The 14,578-nt window shown below is 47.4% G+C and overlaps 1 protein-coding gene across 2 annotated transcripts in view; it reads left to right on the top strand.

The window, feature by feature from the left end:
- Window positions 1-7,764: 7,764 nt before the first annotated feature.
- The window catches only part of HTR4 (5-hydroxytryptamine receptor 4), a 151,371-nt gene continuing 144,557 nt past the window's right edge, over window positions 7,765-14,578 (top strand). For both annotated transcript variants that reach the window (XR_010391729.1, XM_064520874.1), the window contains exon 1: window positions 7,765-7,902. The gene's annotated coding sequence lies outside the window, so the exon portion shown is untranslated. The remainder of the gene's footprint in view (window positions 7,903-14,578) is intronic.

The raw sequence follows: 14,578 nt of genomic DNA, 5'->3' as shown, positions 1-14,578 counted from the left end.
TCAATAATTCATGATGAATGATTCACTCAGCTCTTTTATTCACAGTTGCATATAGTTATCCTTATTCACTCAGAGATGCAGCACTCATGGAAATACATACAGATTATGCATGTAAATTATGAAGCCCAGAGAGGGCTCCTAAGCAACCAGGGTTACAGCTCCAGTACAGTTCTTTTATTATACACAGTCGTACGGACATGGCTTCTTCTCACCTCAGCATTTGCCACTAAGGAGCCTCAGGGCTATTAGGAATTTCATGAACTTTCTAAATAGATGCATGCTATGGCTTGGTTTCTTGTTGCTTGCATTTTCATGGCAAGCTCACCAATGCTGCTTTAGCTGGTAGGAGTAAGGGAGGAGGTCTGTGTAGCCTACCCTTGCAGTAGTCACAGAGGGGGAGCTTATAGGAAGGGCTAAAGAGAGTCTCCTCTCTCTCTTAGCACTGCCTGATGCCTGTGTCCAAAGCACTCCATGCTGCGGGATGGGAGAAGGTCGCGCTATACACAGCAGCCCTTGTCCCCCCCCTCTCAGCTGCATGCAGTTTGGCCCTCCACAGTGAGTCTTCTCCCTTTTGCCAGAATCACTTCTCTGGCTTCAGCTCTGTGGTCCCAGCCTCCTGACTGCAGCATCCAGTGTCTTCTGCAATGGGAGAAGACAAACATCCCACAAGGTTGGGCAAACATCCCACAAGACCATGAAGCTGGCTCCCTTCAACCTCAGAGGAGAAGGCAGGAAGTTAGCTATATTTCTGCCTTCCCAGACAGGTCTCTTTCCTCAAAAACTTCTCTGCGGGAGAAAAGAGCCAAACCAAACTGTAAACTTTTCATTAGAAATAGAATAGGTAAAAGAAAATGATGAAAGCTCCTATCACCCTTCTGAGGCCTGAGGAGAGAGAATTGAGACAGCTCAGCACTCTGAGACCCTCTCCCAGGAGGAACCAGAGGAAATGCCACAGGAAGGCAAGGAGCAGAGGGCACACACCCTCTTCTCCCTTGTGCTGCAGGAGGTGGGAGAAACTCTTTCCCCATCACTCACAGCTCCAGCTTGGGGAACACCATTACACAGCCCTACCATTAACTGTGGTCTCATCTGTGGCATCTTGTTCTTTCAACAGCTCCAGCATCTTCAACTGAAAGGAACTGGATGTGCACATTTGAGAGGAAAACCCAGAATGGACAAAGAGCCAGAACTCTCCTGAAATGGTGGCTGACCACCTCCTTCAGACGTGCTGCCAACAATGTGACAGAGCAACGCCAGCCTGCGAGGACGAACCCATGGGGACAGACGTGGCTTTCCTGGAGGCAGGAGAAGGAGGCAACCAAAGAGGACTGCAGCTCCACCATAGGTCCTGCCTGGTATCTTCACTAGTGGTGCTACAACTGCACAGGCATTTGTCCAGTCGAAGATACCCGTGTTTGCTCAGGCTGAGGATGTTTTATTATCAGCTATCATTTTGCTCTCTCTCATCCTTAAATTTCTGATGGATTGTTTAGTAGTTTCCAGTTCATAGATTGCAAATGGGGAATTTGTCCCCCCCAAAAATTGTCTCCCATAAAAAAGAAAGATAAAACTATCCCCTGATATCAGACTTAGTTAATATTCCATCTTGCCTGACTAGAACCAGGAAAGACTAGTTGATCTTATATATCTCCAGCCATTTATAAGTTGGGGTTGTGTAGTTAGTGGAGAGAGCATTTTTTCCAAAGCACAGCTCAATCCATCCATCTTGGAGGGGATGTCCCACTCTCTGGAGACCCCTCTCTCCCCAGTGGACAACACAGGCCGCCTACCTGGCCCTACACCAGGTCTGCCACCAACTCTCTAGCTAATGCTGACACAGTTGCCCCTTGCTTTGTTTTTTTCATTGGCCCTGATATAATGAATACTTCAAACAATCACGGTGAGAATACCTTTTAATCTTTGTAAAACAATTTTGAGACCCTCAGATGAAGCCTTAAGAAGCAAAGTCTGTACTACGAACAGTCACTGTTACACAGTCAAAAATGAATGCAAATGTTCTCCTTTAAAGCTAAAATTTATACCTGTCTTAAATTGGATTTCAGATTTGTATTTCTATGTAGTGTTATAAATAAAGTATGATGAATAATCACCTCAGCAAAATGTTCTCCTCCTGGCAAAAGCTGGATTAGCACGATGAAGAACAGAAAGGTAAGCAGGCATTCTCCTAACCTACAACAAAGCAATTAACACATGCATACCCACACAGGTACAAAGCCCAAACACACACCAGGTAAGCACAGACCACATATGGGATAGCTGGTCTGAAGTAAACAGAGCAAAAAGCCACTGCACTGAACTGAACACCACAAGAAAAAGTAACACTGCAGTCATAAAAGAAATAAATGTGAGTCCTTAAAAGCATCATTTAAATAGCAGGAATATATCTGAATCCATTCTAAAGCAAATAGATGGGTGCATTAGAGCAGACCTAGAAGTGATACTGGAAATGGGAGAGTTGTTGAGAACTGTCAGAGTCTTGTGTCTACCACAGAGATTATATCCAGACAATGAAGTTGACCTGTCGAGTGGAGAGCTGCTCTTTCCATAGTGACTTGATCAATCTGATGAACCCTTTAGACCACGGGGTCCATTGAAACTGCTGCAACTCAATGCCCCAAGAAGGTTGCTCTTGTGTTTCTGGTTGCATTCAGCTACCCAGCCAACACCAACCCTCTTTTGTATTGCAAACTATGTCTATATGAACAGCTCAACTGATTCTCAGGTTCTAAAAGATGGTGGCATCCAGCCGTAAAGGTTTTCGGCTTGCTTAAAATTTAAGATCAGCTCTTGAAATTCAGGTGCTGGAAATGTTGGCCTAGAACTTCCAGTGGGGCTCTTGACATTCTTCCTCGGGCCATGAGGACATAAGAAGAGCAGGGGCTCTTTTTTCATGTGAAATTCATCTGCTCTGCTGCTTTCTTTCCCTAGAGCAGAGCCATAACCCCTCTAATACCAGGAAGAGATGATGTGGAAGCTGACATTTCCAGAGTAGGGAGGCTAGTCCAGATGACATCTTCTCCTGGACAAGGTCAAGCCATAGGAAGCAGAGAATGATAGGATGAAGACTTTAGCTTATCTTCAGTGGTGGACCAGGGCTTATGGAAGAAACATTTGCAAACTCTAGTTCACTATCATTAGGTAGTGAAGTTTATGTATGGTTGATATAGTAAAAAGCATTTTTTTCCCAGCCCCAGAGCCTGGCCCCTGCCAATCTGCCTTTCTCAGTACATCAAAGTGCTTTGTAAATAGCAAGATTTCATACCAAGTGAATCTATTTCCTGTAATGATGTCACAAGCTCTGTTTTTTTTTCTGAACTCCTGCTGTTTTAAGACACTTCCTATAAGCCTGGTATCTTCCACTTTTAAAACGCCATTGGAAAATCTGGTCTGCATCCTACTGTGGAGTCATAAGGGGAAAGAGAGGTTCACCGCTAACACCAGGATGTTGCTCACTATCCAAAAAGGTTTAAATCATGATTAGTTGGTAATTTGGATGCATATTTACAGTCCTTGACCCCATGTCTGGTTAGGTGTCAGACTATGAGCACTTAAAAGGCCCATCTGTTTAGAAATCACTAGGATAACCTGTCCCAGGATGTGACCCTCTTCTTTTGGATCACCTCAGTTTTGAACCACTTCTCTTCTTATTTCAGGCTCAGCACTTGATCAAGAGTCCAGGAACCTGCATGGAAGTGATGTAGCATTCAGAAAGCTCCCTGAACTAAGTAATGGATCATATAAAGAAAGAAGGTGGTGACAACAGTGAGAAAGAATTCCAGTTTAGGAAGAGATGGTCCCATATCAGCTAATTAATCAGAGGTAGACCCAAATTTTCCTGGTGGTTCACCTCCTCACAACAGCCTCCCTCTCAGAATCCACCAGGATCCAAACCACCAAGAAATCTGAGGTGTTCAGCTTCCAGATCTGGACTTTCCAGCTTAGGTCTGGATGGTAGATCCATCTGGTAGATGTAGTAGCCCAGGGACAGTGCTTACTTCAGAGGTAACCACCAAGTGAGAGAAGAGGGAAACTCACATTTAAATTGGAATAAAAAGAAGGAAGAAATTCTTCCTTAGCAGGGTAGGAGGACTACCTGTTCTATGCAGGTGTAAGCCTAAGAAATATAATTTATTCAGGCTTTCTTTTTAATCAAATCCATCCCACACAACTGCGTAGAGGAGACCATGTTGTGTTCAAAGGGACCGTGCCATTGACTCCAAAAAGTCTCAGCCAAGTTGGTTTTATCTCCCTCTGTCTGTCTTATATCGGTGCCTGAAACTGCAGCCAGTAACCTAAAGCAGCTACAGAGTTACTACTGCAGGGGCAAAGACAGCGAATTCCACTGCATAGTGACTGTGATTCAGTCCTGATGAATCACTCAGACTTTTTTTTTCAACTAGATCTTCAGCTTCATTATTGTTACAGAAGAAAAAAAGGAGGAAGAAAAAAAAGGAAAAAACATCGTTTTTTTCTCCCTCCATAATCCTTCCCAATTTTTCATTTTAAAAATTTAATTAAATCTTTCTAGGCATCCCATTCAGGCTGAACAAACCTCTTGATAATCCTGGAGAGGATCTGCATTAAAGGGAGGTGTGATGTGATACAACCAAAGTGATGACAGCATTAGGGTGCAGCCTGACCTGTTATTGGGGTTCAGAAATATGCAGTGATAAAGGGTCTTGCATTCTGCCTCCTTCATGTACCCAAATCCATTTCCCACTCATGGTTTGCACCCAGTAAAGGAAAGAGAGTGCCAGGATCCTAAGACCAGCGATGAAGAGGAGCAGTTGCATACAACTTCCCTCTGCTAAGGGAATATTTGCATACAGGTATCTTTACCCAAGGGGATCAGTCATGTTCAAGCTTCTGCGAATGACCAGTCATGACACCCTTTGGTCTCCAAGAAAGATCCACCCTTTCCACTCTGCAGACAGCAAACACTTTGCTGCCTGAGGTGATCTGGTTTTGCCTGGGCAGAGAGGTTGGTCTGTATATAGCCAACACTCGCTGTGCAGAATATTACTTTCCTCCAAATATGGGCAATACAGGCACACCAAAGAGTCATAAGGTAAGGAACTGGGTAACAGAAACAGAACAACTAGGACCCACAGCTTGTGTGATGGAGGGGTGTAGCCTGGAGTCACCTGTTAAATGGAGGAGCTGCGCTTGTACCGCAGCAGAACATAAACAAACTGCTGTGGGGACAACACAGGCCATGGCTGATTCCGGCCACTAGGCCTGGAGAGACTGAGCCCTAAAGTGCCAAGTAGCAAGAACTGACCCTCTCACTGCAAGCTCTGGACTTCTGATGTTCAGTTCTCCGAAGCGCATTTCTCTAAAACTGCTGCACAGCCAGTAATGCTGGGACAGGAGGCTTGGGGGAGTTTGCTGCAGTGCTACCAGAAAGAGTTGTTCAACTCTCTTTTCCAACATTCCCTACCGTGGTGGATGTGTGTGAACAGCTTTATTCCTGCTCCACGGTGCTGCATGTCTTTGATCCAGCAAAGCATTTAAATGCCTGCTAAGCACACACACAAACCCATCTGACTTCGGTTTGCCTGGTCGAGTGCAAACTGGAGTAGGTGGTTAGCTCAGGGCTCCATGCTCTGATGTTTTCCCTTCTATTCCATTAGGCTTATTCTTATTCTTATCAGGCTGCTATTTGAGATCCTGACTCAGAACAACTACGAAGGCAAGTGAGCGGCTGCTCTGAGGACTAAGATTTTGTCAGGAAGAGCTACAACTGTTTGTTCCCATGAGCAGAGATCTAGCCAAATAAACATTGATTTAGCATTAAAGCCTGAGGCTGTAATAATGAGTGGTCCAGAAAGCCCATGCTACTGCTATGGGGAAGAGAATGGAGGCAAAACAAATTTGTTTCATGAATGCTTTAACTTCCATTTCAAAACGATCCTTCTCAGCCCCATCCAGACCAACCTGATTCAGTTTGTCCTTGGTGGTGCAAAACTGAGAGAATTCCAACTATCATAAGGGGTTTCTTCATGGATTTAATCCCAGTTTTACTTTTCTTCATGTTATTCTTAATCTGTCTTGCAGTTACTATAGTGATTGACAAAGGCATGCGACAAACAAGATGCCTGGCATCTTTGTAAGGCATGTTTTCATGCAATGGTCTTGTCAGAACCGAAAATACCGCCAAATTTTCAGAGAAGTCAGTGGAAAGATCTCTGCCAAAATACTCAGATCTTTTAAATATGTGTCCTATTACAAACAAGTGATAATAAATTGAGTTTAATATTTTAATATTTTTATTTTCAATATAATTTGAAACCTTATATATCTTTTCAACTAGCAACATATTTGGGATCCTTTTCCCAGCCGGAAGCACCTAAATTGTGATTAGAGGACATGAAATGGATAGCTACAAATCAAATGACTTTCCTGAACTTGTGTGTACAGCTCTGGATCATGCTGTCCCAGGCTAGCTCTCCCGGTGGCGTCCGGCAGGGCGACCCACAATGCCCAGGAGGTGCTACGTGAGCGCAGCAGCCTGCCTGAACTGATGCCGTGAACCTCACTCAACAGCTCCAGTCTCTTGGAGCCAGATCTGCTGACATTTGTGGCCAAAAGAAGTAGCATCAGGCTGGAAAGGCCAAAACGAAGGACTGCCCTGGGGGGTGGGTCACTTTTTGTGAATTATTGATATCAGCAGTGGCTGTTGTGTATGTTTCTTAGGGCACAGTATGGAGCCCATACACTTAGGGAGAGGGAACTGAGGACCTCCAATCTCACACAGACCCAGAGGTACTTCGTGGTGATGGAAGGAATACAGCTAGACCCTGCAGCTGAGCACTGGCAGTTGGAAAAATCTCTCTGCATTTTCAGAAGCAGGTCTGGTCAGAAATCCTCCCTGCAGCTATCAGTACTAGCCTCGGGGGAAGATGTTTACAGACACTTTTCAAGGAAGAGACTGCACAAAAGCACTGTTGCTTGAAACCCTTGTTTCCAACCGTTAAAAACAGAAAGTTCAGATCCAGATGTAGAAGATAAGCATACCTGAAGATGGAGCTGCTCAGATTCTGCTTTTACGCTCAGTCCATTATTGCAATACGTATTTTAAAAATTCAGATGATTCAGATAATGAGTTGGATCCTGGTTTCCACTTCTGCCAAGACCAAAGTTTGTATGGGTCACAGGGCCAGATTTCCAGCTGCCAAAGCTCTAATAATGTCAAAGGAGCAGGGCTGACACTGCAAGTAGAAAATGTGCTCCCAACGTTTCACTGGGCTCCGTTTCTCCCATCCTATTTCCTTGCACAAACAAATCATTGAAAGTGGCTTTTAAAAGCCAGGAGATGGAGAAGCATCTGAAAGTCTGTGCGGGGACGGAGGGAGATTGGCCCTACGCAAAGCGTTCAGAAAAAAAGTTGGAGGACATTTGGCGGGGGAGGCGTCGGAGGGAGAACTGCGGGGCTGCGTGTGCGGTGGGGAGCAGAGGCAGCCCCCGCCGGGGCGGGGAGCTCGGACACGGGCCGGCCGCGCCCGGGAGCTACGGGCCCGAACTTTTTCCGCGGGGCCGGGGCGCCGGGGAGCCGGGGCGCGGGGCGGGCTGGCCGCGCGGGGCGGGGCGGCGGCGGGCGGTCCCTGCGGCGGCGGCCGCGGCCGCGGAGCGGCGCGGAGCGGCCCCCAGCCGGGGGAGCCCGCCCTGCGCCGTCGCCGCGCGCCTCGGCAGGCAGCGCTGCAGCCCGCGGGCGCCGGGCGGAGAGCGCCGGTCGCCGCGCCGCTCCGCGCCCCTCCGCGCCGCACGGAGCCCGCCCTCGCCGCTCGCCAGCGCGGCTCTGCCCCGCCGCCGCCGGGATGAGGAGGCGCGCCTAGGGAGCCGCGCCATGCGCCGCCGGCGCGGGGCTCTCGCACGGCCATGGTAAGGAGGCGCGGACCCCGCGGGGAGGTGCGGGGCGGCCGGCGCCGTCCCGTGCGGGAGCGCGGAGGGTGCCCGCGGGTGGCGGCGCGCGGCGGCCCCGGGAGCCGCGCCGCGGAGGTGCCCGGGGCGCCCCGCCGAGCTCCCCGGCCGCGGGTCGTTGGTGCTGCGCGGTGAACACCAAGGAAGAGCCGGTCTCACTACGCGTGGCTTTGACTTATGTATTACTAATATTACTTATTTCATGCGCGAGATTCTTTTTTTTTTCGAACGGCACCTGTGAAAATGCACGTGCCTAATTTGGTTGTGAATGGCTGTCGTTGTAATTGTGCGTCCAGATGGAGAGAAACGTAGCTGTGCATTTGTATGTGGAATTAAATGGGCTTCTATAAGTGCCCGGAGCTTTGGCACAGAGCCCTGCAATTTTGGGCTGCTGCTTGTGTGGAGGTAGCCGGGGAGAGACAGTCTGATGTATGTGCGATGGTACAGAGAGCTAGGTAGGGAGTCGAGAGGATACCTCCTTACTCATCCGTAGGTTTTGTGTTGGCATTTGGTACCAAAGTGTGTGCCTGCTAGCTTCCATGCCACTGAGTCTGTTCAGCTAATGGCATTTTGCAAACTGCTGAACTGTCAGGAGTTATCCATAGGAAGGTGAAAAACACTGTGCTGGCTGGGACAGAATAGGAGTCTGGCTCCACTGGGAAAGTTTACCAGCAGAGAGGCCTGTCAGGCTTTGCAGGAATAGGAAACTTTGCGTAAGTGAAGGTGCTGGAGGAAGGTGTTTTCCAGGAATGGAGCTATGGGAACTCGGACAAATCTCTGCTCTGACAGTCATGTCCCAGCGTCTGTGGTGCAGAGCTCTCCCTGTCACATCTGAGCTATCCACTCTCTGCCTGTACCAAGTCTGTGTCGCTCACGCTAAGTACTTCATCGTTGCTGAACACTGACCTTGCCCACACTTACTCCGAAGCTGAGGAAAGTTAGCAGGAGTTTTTCTATTCATTTCTAAGGGCTTTGATTCAGGTACTGGGAGAGGGGCCAGTTTGTGGATATGACGCCAGGAGAGAGGGAACTGTGGCTGTAAGTGAAAAACTAGTGTCATTTCCTTGAACCCCCAAGGCATCTTTCCTAGCTCCAAAACAAACTTCCCCCATGGAAACTTCACAGAAGGTTGAGTAATTAAACATTACACAGCTGCAAGTTTCTGCTGTTTCAGAGCAGCTAGGAGGAGATAGTCCTGGTTTATCAGCTGTAAGCCCCTAGACGGCAGTGGCAATTGGCCTAGGCAGTGCATTGAAGGATGTGATGTCATAAGGACTTAATTTCTTTTTAAAATAAAATGCTTTTTGTTTAACAGGAATATCATCTTGTGTTTTTTGAAGGAGAATTATTTTTCTCTACCCTGTGTTATAGTAGTTGACTATTTTTGCTTGGGATAGTTTATGCAGGGTAGAGTTTTTAGGAGGTTGTTAGATTTTGTCATCGTACTGGAGAACGGTGAATAGCCAGGTTCAAGGGTCAGTCTCCAGGAGGGGTATCTGCGGCTGTTGTAGGGAGCTGTGCAGTACCGCTCGTGCAGAAGACATGTGGCGCAGCAGCCTGCAGCAGGTCAGCAGCCCCAGGGTGCTGACCCCTGCCCACATGCAGTGAGGGACGGGTGCCCCGAAGCGTCCCCACCAGGAGGGGGAAACTCCTGGTGGGTGCAAGGAGCAGCACCAGCCTTCCTCTTCTCTGGAAAGATCTTCTCTGTTGCCTTTCTCTGATCCCAGCCTGAGTTCAGCACTGTCAATAGTGCCCAGTAATTCTACTGAAAAACAAACATATGAGTGAACCTATGTGTTTGCTTAAATAATAAGTATTTACACACTAAGGTATGTTTATCTTATTTCCTTAAACAGTCCCCTACTGGGGATAGACATAAATAGTTTAATTTCCCCAGGACTTTGTAAACACTGATTTAAAAGTAACAGGAGCAGTGTACTGACTGCGCTTGTTCACTCATTAAAGCCCTCTAGGAAGTCTCCAAATTGTACATGCAGCTCATCTTCACCAACTGTGTTCCTGTGAGTGCCATCACTGTTTCTCCGCCACCTCCTCCTCCCCTGTGTTCTGCAGCCACCTGTCACGCCTCGAATTTTCCACGTTTGCTCCCCTCTTTCAAGTAGACCCAATCTCCAGGAAATCAGAGTGACAGAACAAAGAGCAAGGTACTCCTCCAGGTAAGGGTGCCTGCCAGCATGGGTGGAAGTCCTTTGGGGCAGGAACAGTCTGTTCAGACCTGTTACAAGGGCTTGCCAAGTGAATTCAACAAGCCATGCATTTGCAGCTGGCAGGGTGTGGTGAGAGGGATGCCAAAGAAGGGCAGATGGGAATTCCCCTCCTCTCCTTTGAGAAGACAACTCAGCGCTCTCACACTTTCCACACTCCTCCACTCCTGACCTGAGCGTGGTCTGAAGGCAGCTTGAGGCAGTGCTGGGGGTGGTGGAGAGGACAAGTGGGGTTTCCTGGCTCCCAGTCCTGTGGTGCATGGGAGGTGGAAGGAAACCAGGAGGCTCGTGGTGAGGATGGAGGTGTCCTCTGGCAGGGACTGACTGCGGTTCCTCCAGTCTCCTTCGTTGCAGAAGCAGCAAATGAAGGGTGTGGAGTGTATACCAAGGAGGTGTGAGAAGGCAACATATTGCCTTGCACATCAAACTGTCACGCTACACAATATGGAAATCTTTGTTGTGGGTTTGTGTTTGAAACCAAAGCTCTCATTAGTTTCTCATTTAGAAACCTGGTTGATTGCTCTAGTAAATGGAGTTTTTCACTCTGAACACTGACTGACTGAGGATGCTGAGGAGCAAGGGGACCCTTTCTGCTTGCCCTGCGCTGATACTCTAAATTTTAGCCCAAGTGAGGTCACCTGGTGGTGGCAACTTCTATCTCCAGGCAACTGTCTTGCAGCTTGTGGCCTACCCTTGCCCCCAGCTGTCTTGTTGTCTGATTCTTCCTCCTTGGTGATGTAGAAAAAAAAAAACCCATGTGGCGTCATATCTCACCAGGCATGAATTACTTCTGGAGTTGGAGAGCAGGGCAGTTCCCTCAGATGTCCAAAGAACTCAACACTGACATATTTTCTGCTACTTCCTCTTATACATGTGTAGGAATAAAATGATAGGAAGGGTAAAATCCACGTTTAGTTTAGGGCCAGCTGCAGCTCTGACGTTGCTGAGATGTGGGCTTACGTGACTGATGGTATTTACATAGACAGGCTGCGTTTAGTTGGGAAGAACCTCTTTGTGGTGCAATTTATGGCAGGGGAAGTACTTCTTGGCTTTCACATTTAATCTGCTTGCACTTCTGTTCCCTGGTGGTCCCTCTTCTCTCTGGTGCATTCTGTTGTGGTGCTGCCTTTTTTCTGAAAAGCTGGTGGTTCTCCTCATGATCTAACTTTTACCTCAGTGCAGAGGGCAGATTACCTCCCACAGGAGCCTTAATGTATGGGGCAGGAGATGGGAAAGGGATGAGCCATATGCTTATTTGCACAGCTAACATGAAACTGAAACCATTTTCAAAGTGCCTGACTTTAATTTGGTCATATGTGTAATTCCATTTGACGTATTGTTATTAGAACAAATAATCTAATTTAGGCCCCTCCTCAACCCCAATGCATTCGAGTGGCTGCAGACACATGGGTTGCAGTGAGAGACACAGGCAGCAATGCGCAGCAGAAAGCTAATTAATCTGTAAGAAGACAAATTAAACTTTGACAATTTTATTTGATTAGGGGAACAATTAGAGAAAATAGCGGGAGGTGCACTCACCCAATGGCTCACATGCTAATGGAGATGGGTGGTAGAGTGGCAGCTGCTCTCCAGGGGCACGAGTCACTCAAGCACGGGCAACATGATGCCGGGGTGCAGCTACAGCCCACTAGAGTCCTATTTTAAGGCAAGGGTGGGAGGATAATAGTGAAAAGCTGGCTGCTGGCCTTCTGTGCTGGGGTTGTTGGTTTTTTTTTTTCCCCCTGCAACCTGGTGCAGATGGGAGTGTTTGTTTATTCACAGATCATCTGGGTTTTACAAAGCCATGACTTGGTTTTGTTCGCTGCAGCAGGGGTTGGACCCAGACCTATTGCACAAAGTCAAGCAGGAAGTACTTTTTCTTCTGGGCTCTCCCTTCTCCTTTCTGAGATCCCTGTCTCTGTTTCACAGTGCTGAGGCAGGGGTTTGGTGCCCTGCCTTCTGTTTAGCACATCCACACCTACTCCACCATACCCGCATCTCCTCCGTCTGGCCCAATCTGCAAAGGTACTCAAACACCCACAGCACTGTTAAAAGTCAATGCGCTCTGCGTAGGCTCAACAACTCTGAAAATCAGGCCTGCATTGTCCCACTCACACATGCATCCTTATTGCCGTCTGCATCCCCCACGCTCCCTCTGCCTCCCTCCCTGATTTGGTGCCTGTCTTTCGATCTTTGGCTGGGCAAGAGTCATGTTCAACGAAACACTGCAAAGCTGAAGCCGCGGCCGGTGACTGCTATTCAGCATTTGTGCTGTAACAACATAAGCAAGCAGCAAGCACCAGAGCTGTTGTCTGCTATGGCAAAGCTGCAGGATGAGAAATCCATCCATCCTTAGAATAAGCAAAGCAGAGGGACCACCAGGGTGATGAAGGGGCATTTGCTCATTCCATCTGCTCAGGCTCAGTTTGCTCAGAATCACATTGCTGTGAGGCTCATTATTTTCTTTTACTTTTTTTCCCCCTTTCAGTTTGAGATGGCGAAGACAAGTTCTGCCCTTATTATAGTTCCCATGGAGACAGATTTGATGTCGTACATTAAAGGGGGTGAGGCAGGCACAGTCAGCTCTTCGTCTGGGCCAGCAGTTCCTGCTGGTTCCTTTGCATGGCATCTCTTCCAGTGGGAACTTCAGCAGCTTGCTTCTCAGCTGACTGGGCTCTTAGAGGGGCAGAGCATTGGGGCTTTGCTGGGTTTAATCGAAAGGCAGTATCACTATTCTGTTCATCCTGGTGTTGGAGGAACATTCCCAACTCTCCAAGCTGCCCCTCACCTTTGGAGCTAAGTTAAAACAAATCAGAAGCACTCAAGAGACAGGGATGTGAGATTTCTAAACTGTACTCATTGGTCCACTACTGTTCTCCTATGCTGCCCTGGTCAGTTCTCTTGCACCCTAAGACCAATTTTTTCCAGCTACATTAAGGATGTGGAAGGTGCCTCCCTTCCTCAGGAAGGAGGGGATTAGAGCTGCTGTCCTCGCAAAGGTCGCAGAGGGCTTGTGGAGGCCCTGCTCATCATTAGTCTTGGTAATGCTCTGGTTCATGTGATGTAGAGTAGGCTCTGTCCTGTGCAGCTGCCCCATGGCAACATGCCAAGTTTTTCTGGGAGAACGGTCAAATCACTTTGCACTTCACATCCAGATGTGACTGAGGCCCAGGGAACCTTGTGAGGTTCTTTGTCTTCAGAAGCAGGAAAATCAAGCAAACAAACAAACAATGTCCTCCTCTCTTACTCTGTGGATGAGGCTGCACAGGCATAGCAGAAGTGCTGACTCTCCTGTTGCCCTGGGGACACCTGTGCTGCAGCTACTCCTGCCTGGAGATTTCCACCTTCACACTTCAAAGTCCATGAAAGGAGTAAACTTTGATGTTATCCCTTTTAGCATCTGAGCAATCACTTCCATGGCATCAATGAAATGCTCACAATATGTCTTCAAATGCAGAAGGGTTGATCTATCAAATGCATTCTTCTGTGAGTCCTTGTTCATCAGGCAAGAAATTGTCCCGATCACAGTGGGTACCTCAACTGAATAAGCATGTGTAAGACTGGGCCCTGAACTCTTAAGCAAATGAAGCAGCAAGGCAAGATCCAGGCTGGTTTCATATGGACCAGAAAAGTTGCCAAAGAATATTCGTGGAAATTTGCTGAAGTACTGGCCTACTTTACTGTGCATCATGGCTACTTTAACATTAGGTCATAACTTCCACTATTAAAGTCTTCCTCAGAGATCTGCCTGAGAGCTCGTGAAGGATGCAGCTGATTTTAGAAGATGAGTGGAATGTAATTCCTTTCTTATGGACCTCCATGGGGATGTTTTCCCTAACATGAAAAATTGTACTGAGCAAAATTTTTCCCATTCAGCAGAGAAGTGAAAGAGGAAATAAAATATGAAAAAACAAAACCAGTCAGCATGTGCCCAGGAAAAATAAGGGAAGGTCACAGCAATGAATATAAATTAGAAGCTAGAACATGTAGGTGTCTGATAAGGGAGGTTAAAGGAGTCAATGAAAGAGTAATGAACGGGAGAGCTAAAGATGAAAAGAAACTGTCTTCCAACACATCGGAAAACAACACAATGCTAAGTCTGGCATAAGTCCTTTGCTAGATGCACATGATATAGTCATAACAGAAAAAGGAAGTTTAATCTAAATAAAATCCAACATATGGGTTATTGTCCACATCGCCCTTCTCACTGTCTGCCTTTGTTATCACCAGACTGCCAGATAAGAAAAGAAAAAGTATTGGCCAGAGATTCAGGTAGCATAAATTGTTACGATGATAATACCTAGATCTTAACCTAGTCCATTTTTTACTCCATGCACTTTATTGAGGTCTGGAGTACCATTACTTCATTCCTTCAGAAAGGATGCTGAAAAAGAGACTCATCTAAATCACCA

This window comes from Dromaius novaehollandiae, chromosome 15, assembly GCF_036370855.1.
Source record: "Dromaius novaehollandiae isolate bDroNov1 chromosome 15, bDroNov1.hap1, whole genome shotgun sequence".
In the NCBI taxonomy this organism is placed as follows: Eukaryota; Metazoa; Chordata; class Aves; order Casuariiformes; family Dromaiidae; genus Dromaius; species Dromaius novaehollandiae.
This window is presented reverse-complemented; position numbering and strand designations above follow the sequence as displayed.